Below are 22,891 nucleotides of genomic sequence, written 5' to 3'. Positions count from 1 at the left end.
GGGTGAAATATAAGCTGGTTTAAGGTGGGGGGTGGGGGTGGGGGGAGAGAAGTGGGGGGTGAGGGGTGTGGTTGTAGGGACAAGCAAGCAGTAATAGGAGCAGATAATCAAAAGATGTCACGGACAAAAGAACAAAGAGGTGTTGAAGGTGGTGATATTATCTAAACGAATGTGCTAATTAAGAATGGATGGCAGGACACACAAGGTACAGCTCTAGTGGGGGTGGGGTGGAAAGACTAACAGAGCATAAAAGGTATAGATTTAAAAATAATGGAAATAGGTGGGAAAAGAAAAAAACGAAAGGAAGGGGGAAGAATCCCCACCCCCTTTCTGTTTCTTCCCCCTTCCTTTTGTTTTTTCCAATAATTTATATAGATTTTTCTTTTCCCACCTATTTCCATTATTTTTAAATCTATACCTTTTATGCCCTGTTAGTCTTTCCACCCCACCCCCACTAGAGCTGTACCTTGTGTGTCCTGTCTTATACTCTTAATTAGCACATTCGTTTAGATAATATCACCACCTTCAACACCTCTTTGTTCTTCTGTCTGTGACATCTTTTGATTATCTGCTCCTATCACTGCTTGCTTGTCCCTACAACCACACCCCCCCCCACTTCTCTCCCCCCACCCCACCTTAAACAAAAAAGAGGGTATATGATGCATGTCAGTTGAATTCTTCAAACAAGAATCAGATGAATTACAATAAGTTGAGAGGGAAGAGGAAAATAAGACTGCCAAAGAGTATAAGAATAGAATGGCAGTTAACTTAAAAAGGAGCTCTTCTGTCAACATGTAAATAGTAAATGGGTAGTAAGGAATTGAGTGAGTCCTATTAGGGACAAAGAGGTTGACAGAACAGGACAAGGCTGGGGTGCTTAATGAATACTTTGTATTAATGTTTACTAGGGAAGATGTTGTTGGCAAAATATCGATAGAAGAGATGGTAGAGGTCGTGGATGGGGTGGAAATTAATCAAGAGTATGTACTGGAAAGGGTGGCTATACCTAGAGTGGATAAGTTACCTGGTCCAGGTAGCTTATGGCAGCCCAGATTGTTAAAAGAAGTTGGGGTGGAGATAATGGAAGGTCTTGCCATAATCTTTCAACCTTCCCTAGACATGGGGAAGGTGCCAGAAGTTGGAGAGTGGCAAATGTGACATCATTATTCAGGACTGAGTTCCTTGTGGGTCATTTTGCTAGTGCTGTTGGGGAGGGTTTAAATTAACTCAGCAGGGGTGTGAGAACTAGGAGAGAAAATTAGGAAGTAATACCAGGGTGCATGGAATGCTGGGGGAGGCAGATAGCACTGAAATAGAGAATTAAGTTAATAGATGGAGTCGGAGTAAGGGAGCAAGTAATTAAGTCTAAGTCAGGGTTACACTGCATGTATGTAAATACATGGGGTCTAGTTAATAAAATTGGGGAGTTACAGGCACAGATTGCCTTGTGGGATTATGATGTTGTGGCTATAATGGAGACCTGGCTTAAGGAAGGGCAGATCTGGGTGTTAAATATTCCTAGTTACAAGGTTTTCAGAAAAGATAGGAAAGGAAGGAAGGAGGAGGGGTGACATTTTTGGTTAAGGAGAGTATTGCAGTATTGGAGAAAGAGGATGTTTCAGTGGATTCAAGGACAGATCAATTTGGCTAGAGCTAAGGAATAAGAAGGGTGCAATTACATTGCTCAGTGTAATATATAGACCACCAGATAGTGGGAAGGATATAGAGGAACAAATCTGCAAAGAAATTACAGACAGACGCAAACATCATAGAGTAATTATAATGGGGGACTTTAATTACCTGTATATAGACTGGGATAGTGGTAGTGTAAGGGGCAGTGAAGGACAATTGTTCCTAGATTGTGTTCAGGAGAATTTCCTACAGTAGTATGTGTCCAGTCCAACAAGAAAGGAGACACTGCTAGACCTGGTTCTTGGGAATGAGGTGGGCCAAGTAGATCAAGTGACAGTGGAAGAACATTTAGGGGACAGTGATCATTGTATCATAAGGTTTAGGGTGACGGTGGAAAATGACATTGGTCAATCCAGAGTGAGAATAATCAACTGGCAGAGAGTGGACTTCAATGGGGCAAGAACGGAGCTGGGCCGGATAGACTGGAATCAAAGGTTGATGGGAAAAACAGTAGCCGAACAATGGGCTACCCTCAAAGAGGAGATGGTTTGGGCACAATCAAGGTATGTTCCCTCAAAAGGGATGGGTAGGACAAACAAATCCAGAGCTCCCTGGATGACAAAGGAGATAGAAATTAAGTTAAAGAAGAAAAAGTGTGCTTACGACAGGTGTCAGGTAGCAAATACAATTGAGATCCAAGCTGAATACAGAAGGTTCAGAAGGGTTGTGAAAAAGCAAATATGAGAAGCAAAGAGGGATTATGAAAAAAGACTGACAGCTAACATAAAAGGAAATTCCAAAGTATTCTGTAAGCACAGCAATAGTAAAAGGGTGGTAAAAGGAGGAGTAGGGCCGACAAGGGACCAAAAGTGGATTTACACATAGAGGCAAGAGGCATGGCTGAGGTGTTAAATGAATACTTTGTACCCGTCTTTACCTATGAGGCAGATGCTGCCCCGGCCATGGTGACAGAGGAGGAAACTCAGTCACTAGGAGGGTTTAAAATTGATAAGGAGGTGATATTGGGTAAGTTGTCAGTACTTAAGGTTGATAAGGCACCAGGACCAATGAGATGCATCCAAAAATATTGAAGGAAGTGAGAGTGGAAATTGCAGAGGCACTCCAATAATCTTTCAATGTTCCCTGGATTTGGGGGAGGTGCCAGAGGATGGAGAATTGCTAACATTACGCCCTTGTTCAAAAAAGGCTGTAAAGGTCTGCCCTGCAATTACAGACCAGTCACTTTAACTTCGGTGGTGGGGAATCTTCTAGAAACAATTATTCGGGTTAGAATTAATAGTCACATGGAAAAATGTGGAAGAGTCAGCATGGATTTGTTAAAGGAAAATTGTGTCTAACTAACTCGCTGGAGCTTTTTGAAGAGGTAACGGAGATGGTTGATGAGGGCAAGGCCTTGATGTGGTGTATATGGCCTTCCAAAAGGCGTTCGATACAGTGCCACACAACAGGCTTGTGAGGAAAGTCATAGGTCATGGAATAAAACAAACAGTAGCAACACGGATACAAAATTGGCTGAGGGATGGAAAACAGAGTAAGGGTTAATGGGTATTTTTCGGGCCGGAAGAAGGTTTGTAGTGGTGTTCCCCATGGGGTTAGTATCGGGACCCTTGCTTTTCCTGATATATATAAATAATCCAGATCTTGGTGTACAGGGGGCAATTTCAAAGTTTGCAGATGACACAAAACTTGGGAGAATTCTAAACTGTGAGGACAGTGTAGAACTTCAAAAGGACGTTGACACATTGGTGGAGTGGGCAGATAGGTAGCAGATGAAGTTCAATACAGGGAAGTGTGAGGTGATATACTTTGGTGCAAAGAACATGAAGAGACAGTATGAAATAAAGGATACTCTTCTAAAGGGTGTGAAGGAGCAGAGAGACCTGGGTGTATATGTACATAAGTCATTGAAGGTGGCAGGACAGGTAGAGAGAGCTGGTTCTAAAGCATACGGTATCCTAGGGTTCATTAATATGGGCATAGAGTACAAGAGCTGGGTGGTTATGATGAACTTATATCAGATACTGGTTAGACCTCAGCTGGAGTATTGTGTACAGTTCTGGGCGCCACACTATAGGAAGGATGTGAATGCTTTGGAAAGAGTGCAGAAGAGGTTTATGAGAATGGTTCCAGGGATGAAGCACTTCAGTTATGAGGAAAGATTGGAGAATTTGGGACCATTTTCCTTGGGGAAGAGAAGGCTAAGAGGAGACTTGATAGGAGTTTTCAATATCATGAGAGGTCTGGACAGAGTAGATAGGGAGAAACTGTTCCCACTCATAAACAGATTAAGAACCAGAAGCCACCGTTTTAAAGTGTTTTGCAAAAGAAACAAATGCGAGGTGAAAAAAAATCTTTTTTCACACAGCAAGTAGTTAGGGTTTGGAATGCACTGCCTGGAAGTGTGGTGGAGGCAGGTTCAATTGCGGCATTCAAGAGGGCATTGGATGATTATTTAAATAGAAACAATGTGCAGGGTTACTGGGAAGAGGCAGGAGATTGGCACTAAACTAAAATGCTCAGATAGCCAATGCAGACAAGATGGGCCAAATGGCCTCCTTCTACACCGTATCAATTCTGTGATTCTGTGAAAAAGTGTAAGGATATTCCTAATGACTTCAAGCTGTTTAGTTTAACATCAGTGGAGGTAGATTTACCAAAACAGCTGCAGGGATGAGGGATTTTAGCTACAAGATAAGGTTCAAGAAGCTTGGGTTGTTCTCCTTGGAGCAAAGATGATTGAGGGGAAATTTGATATAGGTGTACAAGATTATTACAGGTTCAGATAACGTGGGCAAAAACAAGGTTGTTCCCATTAACTGATAGTACAAGGATTAGGAGACACAGGTTTAAAGTTTTGGGCAAGAGATGAAGGGCAGAGGTGAGGAAGAACTTTTTTATGCAGCGAGTTTTAATGAGTGTTAATTGCCCACGAGGTTGGTGGAAGTGAAGATGATGAATGATGATGGGCGATTGAGAGAAATAAACTTGCAGGGCTATGGGGATAGAGTGGGAGAATGGGACTGATTGGATTGCTCTGAAGAGTGTTGCATAGACCCAATAAGTGAAATGGCTTCCTTCTATACCATAGTGACTATGATTCCCCTTAGCTCAGAGCAAGAAATTATGGAATTCTGTAGTTCTTGTGGTCACTGCTATAAATTGCAGCTCTTAAGGGGTGGAATAAATAAGTCTTGCAATTGTTTCTTTTTAAAATAAACACTAATTGGTCCAAACACATGATAATTTCACCAAAAGTTGGTTTGTTTTACAGTACTTCAAGCTCATCTGTGGAGTATTTTGTGGTAAAAAAGGTTAAGCTGCAAGTGAATAAAGTTAAACATAATGCATGAACATAATGCACTGGTAAAATTAATATTTCCAGAGGCAATAAACAAGTCGTCATTTTGTGCCTTCCTGTGCTAATAAAATGGTAAACTCACCATATTAAAACATTATTATCTTTCAGTTCAGTTTTTTCTCTTCATCACTAAGTAGCACTGTTTGTACATTGAAACTATCGTCTGGTTAAAAAAACCTACAGTACAGTTTCAAACGCTGACCGCTTCACCACAATGCCATAAAAGGTCATTTTCTCTGAATCCTCCCATTTGCTCATGTTTTCTAACCAGCACAAGCTGGAAAGTGTTTTCTATGCTGTTACTACAATAGACTTGTGTGTGACAGTGTCATCATATGCACTAACATGAGTAATAATATCTTCAGTCTGAACACACCAAGACCCTGGACTTTCCTGAGCAACCAATTTAAATGCCTATTTCCCTCACCCCTTCAGGAAACAGCATAGGCTTTGGCACAATTTTTAATCATTGATATACAAATTGTGCCTTTTGGCTGGAGTGTAGCTAACATAACAAGCAAGTCGAGATAAATAAACCGAGTGACCGTTGACTGTTAGACAACTGCTAGCTGTGGGTAAACTCTCTTAATCAATAATACAAAATAACATTAACAATCATTTAGAAGCTCCCTGGGTTGCACAATGGACATGAATTTGTTAATAGCAAACTGTGTTTGACAAATTTAATGATGGAGTGACCGACGAGATAGATATAGGGAGTGAAGTAGATGTGAAGTATATTTGGGAGAAGAATAGGATTCTGAACAAGAGTAATATTGGACTCGAAACATTAACTCTGGCTGGGATTTTCCAGTTCCCCCCATGGCAGGACCCACCACAGGCAGAACGGAAAACCTAATGTTCGGCAAAACGTTTGTTGGCACTCGGCAAGATTTTCTGGTCCCATCACTGGTGGGACTGGAAAATCCTGGCCTCTGTTTCTCTCTCCACAGATACTGCCAGACCTACTGAGTTTTTGCAGCATTTTCTGTTTTATTTCAGATCACCAGCTTCCACTGTATTTTGCTTTTATTATAGATATGTATGTGAATTTTTGGAAGGTATCACAACAAATTTGTTTAAAAAGTTCAGGTACAAAAGGAAATGTAGCGTCATTGGATAGTGAGTTGGTTGATGGCAGGGAGTAAAGCTTTAGGGGAAGTGAGTGCTCCACGCATTGGAGGAGAGATGGGAGTAACGTATCAAAGAGATTAGTGCTGGAGCCACATTTGTTGTAGGATTCTATAGATGTTGTGAGTCTTTTTTTATTCATTCACAGGATGTGGGTGTTACTGGCTTGGCCAGCATTTATTGCCCATTTCTATTTGCCATTGTTCAGAGGGCACTTAAGCGTCATTGCTGTGGGTCTAGAGTTACATGTAGGCCAGACCAGGTAAAGATGACAGATTTCCTTTCCTAAAGGGCATTAGTGAACCAAATGAGTTTTTACAACAGTCGACAATGGTTTTACGGTCATCTTTAGACTTTTAATTGATTTCAAATTTCACCATCTGCTGTAGTGGGACTTGAACCCAGGTCCCTAGAGCATTACCCTGGGTTTATTCAATACTAGTGTAGTGACAAAAGCACTATGACACCACCTCCCTCTTTGGCATATAAGAAACACAATCTCAAAACTTGCTGATGACACAAATTTAGGATGTTTAATAAACAGCAAGGAGAATTGTAAAATACTTCAGGAAGATAGATTAGTGAAAGGGGCATTCAGGTAGCAGGTGCATTAAATAAGGGAGCGATAATAGTCTCTGGGCAAAAACTGGGAATATGAATTTCCATTCAGTAGAAAAATACTGAAAGGCATGGAATAATGGAGATCCCACATTTACATAGGAGGAAATCCTTCCAGAAAATGGCACACAGTTTTCCATGGATAGAATTTTCCGTTTGCCAGTCGGGCGGGCCCGACCGACTCAGCAGCGGGCGGGCGGCCGATTGCCGCTGGAGAAACGGGCCGCGACGCCATTTTCCGTGGGTGGGTCAATTAATGCCCACCCAGCGGGTGAGTGACTCCCGTGGAGAACGGGAAAATAGTCGGGGAGGTGGGCGTGCTCAGGCAGTGCATTCCAAACCCTAACTACTCGCTGTGTGAAAAAAGATTTTTTTCACCTCGCATTTGTTTCTTTTGCAAAACACTTTAAAACGGTGGCCTCTGGTTCTCAATCCGTTTATGAGTGGGAACAGTTTCTCCCTATCTACTCTGTCCAGACCTCTCATGATATTGAAAATTCCTATCAAGTTTCCTCTTAGCCTTCTCCTCCCTGAGGAAAATGGTCCCAAATTCTCCAATCTTTCCTCATAACTGAAGTGCTTCATCCCTGGAACCATTCTCATAAACCTCTTCGGCACTCTATCCAAAGCATTCACATCCTTCCTAAAGTGTGGCGCCCAGAACTGTACACAATACTCCAGCTGAGGTCTAACCAGTATCTGATATAAGTTCATCATAACCTCCCAGTTCTTGTACTCTATGCCCGTATTAATGAACCCTAGGATACCGTATGCTTTAGAACCAGCTCTCTCTACCTGTCCTGCCACCTTCAATGACTTATGTACAAATACATCCAGGTCTCTCTGCTCCTGCACACCCTTTAGAAGAGTATCCTTTATTTCATACTGTCTCTTCATGTTCTTTGCTCCAAAGTATTTAACCTCACACTTCCCTGTATTGAACTTCATCTGCTACCTATCTGCCCACTCCACCAATGTGTCAACGTCCTTTTGAAGTTCTACACTGTCCTCACAGTTTAGAATTCTCCCAAGTTTTGTGTCATCTGCAAACTTTGAAATTGCCCCCTGTACACCAAGATCTAGATTATTTATATATATCAGGAAAAGCAAGGGTCCCGATACTAACCCCATGGGGAACACCACTACAAACCTTCTTCCGGCCCGAAAAATACCCATTAACCCTTACTCTGTTTTCCATCCCTCAGCCAATTTTGTATCCGTGTTGCTACTGTTTGTTTTATTCCATGACCTATAACTTTCCTCACGAGCCTGTTGTGTGGCACTGTATCGAACGCCTTTTGGAAGGCCATATACACCACATCAAGGCCTTGCCCTCATCAACCATCTCCGTTACCTTTTCAAAAAGCTCCAGCGAGTTAGTTAGACACAATTTTCCTTTAACAAATCCATGCTGACTCTTCCACATTTTTCCATGTGACTATTAATTCTATCCCGAATAATTGTTTCTGTTCTTCTCTCCCAGGCAGGGCCATCATAGGCTCCATAGGCCAGAGGGCACCCGCCAAGGTCATCGAGCTCAATGGGACAGCTGAGTCAGCAGGCTGTCTCTCAAGCCACTCAAGATGGGGCGGCACCCAGACCTAGCACCCGAAAACATAAGCATAAAGCACCTTAGGCACTCCATGGGTATGTCATTGGTCATTTTGTGTTGGCCTTAGAATAGGGACCCATATTTTTGTGATCGCTAGTGGTGTGTGTTTTTGTTTTGGACAAAATAAAATCCACCTTTGTAAACATGGCTGAGGGTCTTTTGTTTGTGGTGCATTTTTCTTTTTCACAGATTTATCATGAGTGTTTGAGTGGACATTGATGTTTCTGTACTAAGCCCTTATTTGCAGCTGATAAGGTGGAAGATGTGGCACCTAAGTGCCACGTGGGAAGTGCCAGGCAATGCTGTTCCTGCTGATCCATGTGTGTGGAGCTAGTTGAAGGTTCTTTGGATTAGATTGTCGCAGGTGTCCCTGCCTCCTTGGTGTAAATGCGGGTCATCGTTCTGCCCCTCATCATTGACCTGTGCTTCCTCATCCTCTGAGCCACTGCTGGATTCACCATGTGCAGCCTCATCCAGTACGTCAAGGTCTTCATCGTCAACTGCATCCCCCCTTTCCAGCGCAAGATTGTGCAGAGCGCAGCATGCTACCATTATCAGAGAGACGCGATCTGGGGGGTACTGGAGTGCGCCCCCTGAGCGGTCCAGGCAATGGAAGTGCATCTTGAGAAGACCGATGGTTCTCTCCACCACAGCCCTTGTGGTGCCCTGGCTCCTATTGTACCGCTGCTCAGCTTCTGTTCTTGGTTGGCGGAGAGGCGTCATGAGCCACCTTCTGAGGGGTTAGCTCTTGTCACCCAGCAGCCATCCATCCAGCCGGGCTAGAGCGCTGAAGAGCCCCGGCACCTGGGAGTGTCTGACGATGTAGGCGTCATGGGAGCTGCCTGGGTTCCTGGCACAGACTTGTAGAATCTGCATCCTGTGATCACACACTATCTGCATGTTCATGGAGTGCAAGCCCTTCCTGCTGACGAAGGCACCGGGATCACCTGCTGGCGCCTTGATGGCCACATGTGTGCAGTCTATTGCACCCTGGACACGGGGGAAGCCAGCAATGGCCGCGAAGCCTCTGGCTCGCTATGCCTGACTTGCCTGGTCGCAGCGGAAGTGGATGAAGGTGGATACCTGTCTGAACAGTGTCTGGAACCTGCTTGACACAAGTCTGGACAGCTGATTGGGAGACACCGCAAAGGTCCCCTACCGAGCCCTGGAAGGAGCCAGAGGCATAGAGGTGGAGGGCAACTGTGAGCTTCAGAGCCGCTGGCATGGGGTGTCCACCCACACAGTTAGGAGATACCTCAGGGCCAATCATCTGACAGATATAGTTGACTGTCTCCCTTGAGAGACGGAGCCTCCTTCGGCACTGCACCTCAGACATATTGAGGTCGCTGCTTCGCCGCCTGTATACCCTGGCAGCAGGATAGTGGCGTCTTCTGCGGCCCCTTGCACCTTGGACAACCTCTTGGCCCTGCGCCCCTTGTGCCTGAGCCTGGCATCCCAAAGGTGGCTCCCCTGGAGGCTGATTGTCCACTCCTGGCTTCCTCCTTATTCTATCCCTCCCTTCCTCCTCAGGGGAGCTGCCTCCAGTGGAGATGTTAGAACCCATACCCCCAGGCTAAATGGAGGCCTCCGGAAAGCTGCAGGCCCAGGAAAGATTACTGTCTGCAGACTGGTTCCAAAGTGCACAAGAAGCTCTTGGAAATCTATGTTAACTGCTAACAATCACACAGGCAACTTTAAAATACTTTCTGCAATTAAAACTTCGTGTAAAACATGAACAACCCATCTGAGTCCACATATATAACATTGCATGAGTTTTCTTAAAAAATCTCCGACCCGCCTGCCCGTTGGGCCCTTGCGCCGACCCGAAGTTTGCACGGGCCCCTCAAAATCCTGGACAATTGGCAAGTTAAGGGCCTTAACGAGCCCTTCAATTAATGGCGGGCGAACGCCCCGCTGCTGAGCGCGCCTGCCAACCAAAATATCGCGATGCCGTGCGCTGACGTCGGCACGCAACATTTTAAGCGCTGACATGCGGGTTCCGCCACCCACACATCAGCCGGAAATTTCTGGCCGTAATGTCCAGGAATCTCAATTTTTAGATCACCCCTGCTGGGTCTGCACTCTCTGAGTATTGAAGCTGGACTTCCCCAAGATTCATGAGTTTTATTTCTAACTTCCACTTCCAAGCCGTAATGGAGATTCCTCTTGTGATTTCCTTCTGTGCCTTCACTTCTTGAGCTTTCTCTTAAGGTCAGAGTGCTCCTTTGATTTTTTCTTCAGTTTTCCAGGATTTTAATTTTCTTCTGCAGTCTCTGTGAGATTTTGGGTTGCTCCATTCACTGCCACCATGTTGTAAGTTGTTGGGTATCACTCGATAGGTCTTATTCATAGTCTTAGGTAGTTCAACAGTAAGTATTTATTAACTACTACTAACTATATACATTTGTACAGTAACAAGTCTAAGCTAGGCGCTGTCTCTGTGCCTGCTTCTACACATGGCTCTGTCCAGTACTACACTGACCTCTAGGTGTGGGTCATGTGTTCTCGTACATCACTGTGTGGGCGGTACTGTATTCTGTCCCACATTAATCTTTTATGCACCAGACCCTTATACTACAGAAGCTTTGGCAGTTTGTTCCATGTAGTCCTTTGGAGGCAGATCTGTGGTTATGATGAGGCGTAGAGATATGTTAATGACATACACTGACAATCTAAGCTGCAAGAAATTAAGAAGTCTACTGAAGAACGGAAAATCAACTTATCTGAACATGATAAAAGAGAGAATAGGTCTGGCCATCAATCAAATAAAATAACCAGGAATTTGAAGGAATTAAAGGATTTTCAGTGATAGCCACAAAGTCAATGCCTTCTGTGAAAAATTGTTTCAAGTGAAGAAAAATGTAAAGAAAACAGGTTAAAAATACGAACCAGGGCTGGTGCACAAATCCGATCACCTTATCAGAGTTTGCATGTGAACACAGTAGACTCACCTGCCCATCACCACTTCCCTTCACGGATTTGGACAGGAAGCTAACTGTCTGAGGTGATATATACAAGCTGCATCTCAAAGATATTTTAGATTTTTCAAATTGTCCGGCCAGTGAGGAAATCTATTTCGAGAAAATGAAGCAAGTTCTTGTGTTGTTGATTTGTCTCAATATTGTCACCTTCACTGTGTTAACAGGTGAGAGAGAAGCCATTGCAAGTCATTCCTTTGTTAGCCGAGGTATAGAATGTAAGAGCAGGGAGGTGATGATGGAAATGTATAAATCATTAGTTAGGCCAAAATTTTATGTGCAGTTCTGGTCACCTCATTACAGAAAGGAGATTTACCAGGATGTTGCCAGCACTGGAAAAATGCAGCGATGAGGAAGGATTGGAGAAGCTGGGGTTTTTCCCCTTGGAACAGAGGAGGCTGAGTGGAGATTTGATTGAGATGTACAAAATTGTGAGGGGCCTGGATAGAGTGGAGGGGAAAGGCCTATTTACTTTAACAGAGAGGTCAGTGACTAGGGGGCATAGATTTAAAGTCATTGGGAGAAAAGATAGAGGGGAGATGAGGAGACATTTTTCACCCAGAGGGTTGTGGGAGGGTCTGGAACTCACTGCCTGAAAGGCTAGTAGAGGCAAAAACCCTCAATTCATTTAAAAGGTGTCTGGACAGGCACCTCAAGTGCCATAAACTGCAGGGCTTTGGACCAAATGCTGGAAAGTGGGATTAGCCATTTTTTGGGCGGCGCAGATACAATGGGCCTAGTGGTCTCTTTCTGTATTGTAAACTTTCTATGAGTCTATAGGTGGAGTTTTATAGTCCCATTGTGGTGGGGGTGGGGCTGTAAAATGCAGCGAGGCATTCAAAAGCCCATTGACTTCAGTGAGAGCGTAAAATCACAGCAACGTAAAATTCTGCCATATGATTCTATGATCTCTTTATTATTTTGTCCTGATTACTGTCTGCTTTTATGAAACCTCATCATTTAAGTAAATCTTCTAAAGAAACAACTTGTAGATACAACAGGATGCTGTCAAATTGCTCATCACTAAGCCCTTCGACTAATTAACTTATCAGTACCCTGGTACTGGCCTGTGTGGTTCCAGTATACTTTCCCTTCAGTACTGCTCTCTACTGATACCAACAAGAATTATTATTAATGTTTACCAAGTGCTGTAATGAGAGATCATCAATGACCTACTGCAAGACACTACTGATGGGTCATTTGACAGACAATCTTAAACAACACTGGAATTTCAGGTGTTCTGAATTGCTTATATACATACACAAATGCCATCTTACAATGCCAGGTAGACTCACAACAAAGTATTGAGATCAGAATTCATCCTGTACCTCCATCAGTCCTATACTAAGTTTAAAACTGAGCATATTCCAGGTTGAGATTTTGTAATTAATGGTTAGCAATAAGATATCACTAATCAAATTTTTAATGTTCATCATATTAAGTCCTGTATTTTTATTAGTTAAGAACAGGGATGTCCAATCTACAACCCGTGAGCCACAATCCAGCCCACCATGTCTTTCTATCCAGCCCGTGGACCCTCTGTTCAAAATTCAGGTAAGTGGAAGTGACAGATCTGCAAGGAGCTGCTCCTCCAATCACAGGTCATTTCTCTCTGGTGTTTGCTGCTGACAGGCTTACCAGTGAGCCATATCAGCAGCAAATGCAGCATAGAAACAGTTTGTGATTGGAGGAGCAACAGGCAGTGTGATGGTGTGTCTTCTCTTTTGGTTTCACAGTCATGGTGGATTCTCTCTCTCTCCTCCTTGGGATGTGTTCTCTCTCTCTTACAACCTCCCATACAGACGCCACCCCCTAAAGGAGCAGAGAGTTCAAGAGAACAACCCCTCTAAGTCCACATATCCCAACATTGCAAAAGTTTTCTTAAATAATCTCCTACCCGCCTTCCCGTTGGGCCCGTGCGCCCACCCGAAGTTCACACCGGCCCCTCAAAATCGTACACAATTGGCAAGCTAAGGGGCTTAATGAGCCCTTCAATTAATGGTGGGCGAACTGAGCGCACCCGCTCACCAAAATATCGCGATGGCGCGCGCGCGCTACGCCATCCGCACGTCAGCCGGAAAATTCTGGCCCATGTGGGTGGGGAGTTAAATCGCCTTAAATTGATGTTGGGTCAGGATCCCAACACTGCCTTCTTCCAGTTTCTGCTGTGCAGGATTGAAGCAACATTCGTTGAGGTAAGTTACTTAAGGTAATGAAAAATGCAATTAAGAACTGTTTAACCCTCATTCCTGGGTTTCCCAGCCAGTTGAGCTGCTTCCAACCTGTCAGCAACTCGCCAGAGTCACAGAGGCTCATGCACTACAGAAAGAGCTTCTTCAGTGAAACTGACAAACTGGGAAGGCTTTAATTAGTTACATCATTGCACAATGTTCAGCGCCATTTGCGACTCCTCAGATATTGAAGCAGTCCATGTCAAAATGCAGCAAGACCTGGACAACATTCAGGCTTGGGCTGATAAATGGCAAGTGACATTCACGCCACATGAGCCAGTCAATGGCCATCTCCAACAAGAGAGAATCTAACCATCTCCCCTCAACATTTAATGGTATTAGTATTGCTGAATCCCCCACTATGAACATCCTGGGGTGTTAATGATTGATCAGAAACTGAACTTGACTATCCATTTAAACTCTGGCTACAAAGGCAGGTCAGAGGCTGGGAATCCTGCTGTGTGTAACTCACCTCCTGACTCCCCAAAGCCTGCCAACCATCTACAAGGAACTAGTCAGGAGTGTGATGGAATACTCTCCACTTGCCTGGATGAGTTCAGCTCCAACAGCACTCAAGCAGCTCAACACCATCCTGGACAAAGCAGCCCACTTGATTAACACCCCATCCATTACCTCCAACATCCAGTCCCTCCACCACTGACGCAAAATGGCAATAGTGTGTGCCATCTACAAGATACACTGTGGCAACTCACCAAGGCTACTTCGACAGTACCTTCCAAACCCACAACCTCTACCACCTAGAACAATTTTGTCTAACCTTTTGGTATGGGGGGGGCCACATTTCAATTTGTTCCTCACACCAGGGGGGGGGCTGATGAGCAAATTTCAGAAAGATAAGGCTTGGTGTAACATTAAACATGAATTTCAAAAAAAGATGTTGAGGCATGAAAAGAAACAACATGCTAAGCAAAAAAAAAACATGCCAAAGCAATAAATTGATAATTCAAAAAAGTGAGTAATAAATAAAGATGACCATTTGAGGATGAGAGTGAGTGTGTGTGTGTGTGTGTGTATGCTGGTGTATGGGGGTAAGGGTGAATGAGAACCCTGAGATTGGGAGTGAGCCAGACTTACACACACACTCTCCCCTCTCTCTCGCACACACACCCACACACACACACACACACGCACACTCTCCTCTCTCTCACACACACACACATGCACACTCTGCCCTCTCTCTCACACACACATGCACACTCTGCCCTCTCTCTCACACACACACACATGCACACTCTCCCCTCTCTCTCACACACACACGCACACTCTCACCTCTCTCACACACACAAACACACACATGCACACTCTCCCCTCTCTCTCACACACGCACACTCTCTCCTCTCTCTCACTCACACACACACGCACACTCTCCCCTCTCTCTCTCTCACTTTCCGCCCCCCCCATCTCTCTCAAACTCCCCCTCTCTCTCCCTCTCTCTCACTCTCTCCCATCTCACTCTCTTGCACTCTGCCTCTCACTCACACACGCACTCACACTCCAGTGGGCCTCATTCTTGTCTTGGCTCCCCCGGGCCACTCTCGCTCTAGGCCCAGCTCTGGCTCAGGGCCTTCAAGCTCCACTCTCCTACAGACCCTGCTCTTGCTTCAGGCCCCCAGACCCCATTCTCCCCCAGGCCCTGCTCTCATCCTCAGTGCTGCTCTCGCCCCAGCCACACCCCAGTCCTGCTCTCGCCCTGGCCCCACACGCCCGGCCCCACTCTTACCTCAGTCCCCACGGCCCCATTCTCGCTCTGGGCCCTGGAACATACCTTGAAAACTTACCGTCTCACTGTTTGCTGCTTGTCCAATCACAGGCTGGTTTCTGCCTGCCTTGGTGAGCCTATCAGCAGCAAATAGAGGGAGGAACCAGCCTCTGAGTGGAGGAGCAGCTTTACAGCAGTTTTCAAATCTAAGTCAGTTGTATGTCCAACAAGTTTGGCAGGGCGAGTCCAGAGGGGCCGGGAATCGGAAACCTGCCAGTTGGACAAACTTGTTACGAAGGACAAGGGCAGCAGACACATGGGAATACCTCCGACTACAAGGTCCCCTCCAAGCCACACACCATTCTGACTCAGAACTATGTTGCCAATCCTTCACTGTCTCTTTTTAAAAATCTTGGAACCTTCTCCCTACTAGCAAATGGATTGCAGCAGTTCAAGAAGGTGGCTCACCACCACCTTCGCAAGAGCAATTAGGGATGGGCAACAAATGTTGGCCTAGCCAGCGACACCCAGATCCCATGAATGAATGATAAAAAAGAAATATTGAACGGCTCCAGTCATGGCCATTGAGGGACTGCTGTTCAAAGCACTTTTTCTCTCAGAGAGTGCTTTCACGGTTCAACAGCTGATTTCTGACTTCTTGGAAGGTTAATCTGACCAGCATTTCTTTCACCCGATGCACTCCCCTGCTGTCAACTTCACCACAGCATGGGAGCAACTTATGCAACTCCACCATGCACTCTAATACGGGACATGAGCAAAAGCCACACCACTAACCACAGCACCAGCTGCCTTCTCCTCAGCCATGACATTCCACAGGGCAGAGGGAATGGGCACTGACATCCAACTGGAAGGAGGCGAGATCCCCAGCACAGGGTCTACTGGTACAGGATTAACTCTCTCGACATGTCTGAACACCTGTGCCTCAGAAGGCTCAGGGTCTCATAACCGGTTGCTGCTGGTATCTGCAGCTTCTGGACCAAACCTCCTTCCCTGTGGAACAGGTGGGCATGCATTGCTAGTGGCCATCAAGGTGCCTGTCCCTGGAGGGACAAACTATCCTTGGGGGAGCTCACCTCACTGCAGCTCTTCAGATCCCACAGCAGGACCTCCAGGTAAGAGTAAGAGATGCAGGATGCAGCCATTACTGGGTCCTTCTCCATCTTTGTGCTAGCTGCAGCCTCATTCATCTTTCCAGTGCAAAATTGCCCTATCTTGCTAAGAGGAAGCTCTAAGGAAACTTGCCTTCATCTGACTTAATCTGAATTAGTTGTATTCACTTATATGGGCAGTTGAATACTGAAATTGACTGAAAAGGATACAATAAACAAATTGCCAGTTCCCCATTTCTGATTGCATTCAGCAACTCCCTATTGAAAATATATACTGGATGGAGGCAAAGTTGGCACCATAGCTGAGTAAACCATTGAACTTTCATTGTGCTAGATTTACATATGAAGAATGGTCAAATAATCATTCAGGAGATCTGGAACCAATGGAACTGAGTCACTTCTTTAGGAGAGATTAGCATTAGAAAAAAATTGTAAGAGTATATTGAAAGAATGTGAAATTCACTGTGCACGCAATTTAACTAAGTTATATGTAAGTATGATAATGAATATTGTAATGGCCAGGATTTTCCGTGCTCGCTGGCATTGGGCATGTTCGGTGGCATGAGTGGACAATATGGTGCAATCAGTTTCATGACGGCATGAAACCAGTTTGTGGTTGTCCGCTCAGCCCACCAATGGTGGTCCACGTTTCCCGCCATTGGATGTCAGGAACCTCACTGTAACACATTGGCATATCATTATTAGGCCAGCCCACCAGAATTGTCCCCCCCTGTTCTGGATCGTCTGCCCACATCAGAGGGAAAACATGCCGATATGTTTCACAACAGCACATATAAGGCATGCAATAGGCAGGCTGCACTTTGCTCCGAACTTCAAGGCACTTGCATTCATCAGCGTCAGGCTTCACAGACAGCACTGCATCACTTTTAGGGGGGGCTCATGGGCAGGTTGTGAAGTTCAATGGCATCACCATCACTGAATCCCCCACTATCAACATCCTGGGGGTTACCATTGACCAGAAGCTAAACTGGACTAGCCAAATAAATACTGTAGCTACAAGAGCAGGTCAGAGGCTGGGAATCCTGCGAAGGGTAACTCACCTCCTGACTTAACTCACCTCCCGACTCCCCAAATCCTGTCCACCATCGACAAGGCACAACTCAAGAGTGTGATGGAATACTCTCCACTTGCCTGGATGAGTGCAACTCCCACAACACTCAAGAAGCTGGACACCATCCAGGACAAAGCAGCTCGCTTGATTGGCACCACATCCACAAATATTCACTCCCTCCACCACCGACGTACAATAACAGCAGTATGTACTATCTACAATTCACCAAGGCTCCTTAGGCAGCACCTTCAAAACCCACAACCACTACCACCTAGAAGGACAAGGGCAGCAGATAGGTGGGAATACCACCACCTGGAAGTTCCCCTCCAAGTCACTCACCATCCTGACTTGGAAATATATCGCCGTTCCTTTACTGTTGCTGGGTTAAAATCCTGGAATTCCCTACCGAACAGCATTGTGGGTGTACCTACACCACATGGACTGCAGCGGTTCAAGAAGGCAGCTCACCACCACCTTCTCAAGGGCAAGTAGGGATGGGAAAAAAAATGTTGGCCAAGCCAGCAAAGCCCACATCCCGTGAATGAATTAAAAAAAAGGTCTCTACCTACCAGGTCAGCCATATGCGGGTGGCTTTTCAATGGCTGCAGGGCTAGGGCTTGCTTGGGGAAGGGGGAGAAGTGGCCTCAGGTAAAGGAAGAGGCTACACGACGAGGTCTGTACTGCGGAAGAACGGTATCCCAGGGTGTGTGTGGGGGCACATGTTGATCTGTGCAAGTGGCCTCAAAATGTTGAGGGCTGAGGAGGCAGCCTCCAGGCGAGATGAAGCCAAATGGACATGTGAATATACGCATGTGAGAATGAGTGGAGATGTCCCTTGAGCTAGCAGTGAGTGAGATGCCAGTGAATGTGTGATGGGCTTGTGTGAGTATGAGTTTAGAGTGATGAGATGGTTGCCATACCCTGATGGCATTGGATGGCTAAACTCTTCCGTGCAGCATTAGCACTGACCACTACTGCAACCACCTACCAAGCTGGAATGGTAATGTTACTGCCCCTCCTGCGGCCAGAGCAGGTAGAGGACATCACAACGGGCCTCCACTGCATCCAAAGGGCGCTCGGGGGCTGCAGCCTTCTTGCCTTTCGGGGCCATGTCTTCTTTGCTGCAGTCCTGGGCTGGAAGCACTGAGCGCGGCTGTACTTTAAATGTGGTTCCTGGTGTGATGGAGTGGTGAGGTGACGGCATGGCAAGCAAATCGGCGCCTGCCTGCCATCGAAATAGCGTGTATCCCAGGAAGGTTTAATTAATACGGTGGGTTTGGGATGATATGGCATGAAAAGCTGCCATTGTGGCCAGCGGGTAAAATTTATTTTTTTCCCACCGCTACCGCACTTAGTGCAAATCAGCGATGCTTCTGCCCAATTTATTTAAAAGCTTAGGCATAATGGGTGGAATATTTTTGGGGTTTCTCCTGATCACTTGCCATGATGTCAACGTGGCAATGGAAGAAAAGAAGAGCAACAGCATTACTGGCCAATGACACCATTTTCCCAAGTTTTTCTCCGGCTGACGATACTGATGGACAATGAAGAGGACAAGGGACAAACAGGGAATAGGAATAGGGGGAGAAAAAATGGAGAACACCCTCTCTCACCCCCACCCCATCCAACACAGGAATTCCACCCCAGGCTGTTACAGTCAAGTTTCCAAACAGACATAAATAGAGTTGATTAAATCTGCAATACTAGGTCTGGGAGAGCAATCAGACAAAGCTGTGTGCAAAGGGCCTGAGGGGAGGTGTTGGGGGGGTGGGGGGAGTCTTGTTGAGAGTGTGGGCTGAGGTTCTGAGCTTGAGGCGGGCTTCATTGTAGGTGTCAAACAATGCTGTGAAGCTTTTACAAATTAACCTAATGGTGGCTGGCTTCCTGCCACAATACCAGTTGAGTCACAAAGCTTGTTCAGTAGGGCCTGAGGTTCTCCCTAATGTACAATCAGGGAAAGTTGAATCATACTGACCTTTTCAGTTCCCCCACCTCTCCCACAGTCGGTAGGATACTCAACATGAGGTAGTAGCCCTGTGCCCTCATGCCTCTATTAACTGTAATGTAAGTAGCCGCTGATTCATGTGGGAATACAGTTAAACATAGTTCAAGCTATTTAATACCTAATGCAACCTATGCACAGACAGTGTGCTACAGCAGAACATGTTAATATTAAGAACATAACAACTAAACCAATTCTATCCCTCTCACAAAGCATATGTGTGCATACTTTCCAGCAGGAATCACTGTATTACTTTCAGAAGTAGGAAACAAAGGAAAATCATGGTTTGAATTTCCCTCTTCTGGGTTTTGCATGGTGAAGCCAATTGTAGCATTCAATGCTGCCTCAACTAAAGTCAGTTATCACATATCAGAGATTCAAACTGGGGCCTTTCGGACCTGCATTCGCATCAGTGCCACACTGAGCAATACATTTACAAACTGAGTTATCACAAATGCACTAGACACTTTGTGTTATCAATAATGCTACTTTATATAAGCATTTTAAGTTTTAATATTGACTTTTTAAAAATGTTTCAATTTTCCAAACTGATAGAATCAACAACAACCTTTTTATTAATCATACAGCAAAATTATTCTTTGTGAGATTCACAATAATAGTTTTAGGGATGAGGAACTTCAGTTTGTAGGTAGATTGGAGAAACTAGGATTGTTCTCCTCAGAGAAGAGGAGGTAGAGAGGAGATTTGATAGACGTGTTCAAAATGATGAACGGTCTGGACAGATTAGATAGAAAGAAACTGTTCCAATTGGTGTGAGGATCAAGAACCAAAGGTGAAAGATTTAAGGTGATTGGCAGAAGAAGTGATAGCGATCTGAGGAAAAACATTTTTACGCAGCGAGCGGTTAGGATTTAGAACGCACTGCCTGCGAGTGTGGTGCAGTCAGATACAATCATGGCATTCAAAAGAAAATTGGATCATTATCTGAAAATGAAAATGTACAGGGCTATGGGGAAATGGTGGAGGAATGTCATTAGGCGAATTGCTCTTGCAGAGAGCCAGCACAGACACGATGGGCTGAATGGTCTCTTTCTGCGCTGTAGCCATTTTATGATTTTGTGAGAGTCTCACTGCAAACATTGGCAGAGTCTCTGAGACAACAGCACATGTAGACACACTAATAAATCTGCTTATATTGACAAACTCCCTGGCAATCCTATGACCATTGATACACAAAGAGGAGACAGTGGCGGAGTGGTATTCTCAGTGACCCAGGGTAATGCTCTGGGGAGCTGGGCTCAAATCCCACCATGGCAGATGGTGAAATCTGAATTCAATAAAAATCTGATGATGACAATGAAACCATTGTTGATTGTTGCAAAAAACCCATCTGGTCCATTTGACTTTTAAAAGTGTTAAAAAGCCTAAAAGGAAAGAAACTAAAAGGATGGACCACCTGGCATTGTCCCCAACAATGGCAAACTCAACCCTGTTGACCTGGCAAAGTCCCCCTTACTAACATTTGGGGACTAGTGCCAAAATTGGGAGAGCTGTCAAGTAACAGCCTGGCATAGTCATAGTCACAGAATCATACCTTACAAATAGTGTCCCAGCTATCATCATCCTTAGGTATGTCCTGTCCCATGCCAGCAGAGGTGGTGGCACAGTGGTATACAGTTGGGAGGGAGTTGCCCTTGGAGTCCTCAACATCAAGTGGAGTTGTCCCAGATTTGCATTAAGTGTGGTAGCAAGTGTGAAAAGAGACATTTTATCCACAATGGCAGATTTTCACATCTGCTTCCTGCCTCATTAATTATGCAGGCACAGGAAATACCCATCTCACTGGTGGGCAGCCTCTGAATCGCCCATCACGCTGTTACCTCACCGTTTCCTCACTCCGGGTGCCATACCTAAACTCCAACCGCGCACACAGTTCTCAATGCTTGTAGCTCAGGACTGCCCTGAAAGCCAAGATGAGTTCAGTGACCTGTCACTGGAATGCCTTTTGGAGGCTCTCCATCCTTGGGGATTCGCTGATGATTACACAATATTCAGCACCATTCATGACTCCTCAGATACTGAAGCAGTCCATGTTCCAACTGCAGCAAGACCTGCACAATATCCAGGCTTGGGCTGACAAATGGCATGTAACATTCGTGCCATACAAGTGCTAGGCAATGACCTTCTCTAACAAGAGAGAATCTAACCATCGCCCATTGACATTCAATGGCATTACCATCACTGAATCCCCCACTGTCAACATTCTGGGGGTTACCATTGACCAGAAGCTGAACTGGACTAATCATATAAATGCTGTGGCTACAAGAGCAGGTCAGAGGCTAGAAATCCTGCTTTGAGTAACTCACCTCCTGACTTATCAAAGCTAGTCTACAAGGCACAAGTCAGGAGTGTAATGGAATACTCTCCACTTGCCTGGATGAGTGTAGCTCCAGCAACACTCAAGGAGCTTGACACCATCTAGGAGAAAGCAATGCACTTGATTGCCACTTGATCCATAGACATTCACTTCCTCCACTACTGATGCACAGTAGCAGTAGTGCATACCATCCACAAGATGCAATGCAGGAACTCACCAAGCCTCCCTAGATAGCACCTTCCAAATCCACGACCGCTACCATCTAGAAGGACAAGGGCAGCAGATACATGGGAACATCACCTACTGGAAGTTTCCCTCCAAGCCACTCTCCATCCTGACTTGGAAATATATCACTGTTCTTTCATTGTCACTGGGTCAAAATCCTAGAACTCCCTCCCTAACAACACTGTGGGTGTACCTACACCACATGGACTGCAGCGGTTCAAGAAGGCAGCTCACCACCACCTTCTCAAGGGTAATTAGGGATGGGCAATAAATGCTGGCCTAGCCAGCAACACCCACATCCAATGAGTGAATAAAAAAAAACACTCTTGCAGTCCTCATTGAAGAGTAAAGTGTTGCAAATATCCTCAATGAGCACAGTTTTCACTGAAGTGGTAAGTCTGGGAATGGAGGACTCCAAAAGGAGGACATGGAAGAGTTAGATAAGCCAGCAATAGACAAGCATGAAGTGCTGCAAAAAGTTAATGAAAGTCAGAAAGGGCACTATGGCATGCATATTAGAATAGACAAGGAAGTTAGAGACCTAATAGCAAAGGCTGCTACTCTTCCAACATCGTTGGATATATAAGCTGTGCAAGAGGTCAAGAAGTATGCTAATGTCTCAGCTCTATTGAAGAAGAAATAAAAGGAAAAAAATCAGCTAGATTTAGAATATTCAATCCAACACCAATTGTGCATAAGCGACTGGATGTCAAAATACGAAATCAAATCAATACTCACAAAGGGTATGGTCCATTAAAGACAACCCAGATGTATTAATAAAAAACAAATCAATTCTGACAAATTTAGTCAAGTAAATAAAGGA

Source organism: Cetorhinus maximus, chromosome 19, assembly GCF_964194155.1.
Source record: "Cetorhinus maximus chromosome 19, sCetMax3.hap1.1, whole genome shotgun sequence".
Taxonomy (NCBI): domain Eukaryota; kingdom Metazoa; phylum Chordata; class Chondrichthyes; order Lamniformes; family Cetorhinidae; genus Cetorhinus; species Cetorhinus maximus.
Note: the sequence above shows the minus strand (reverse complement) of the source record.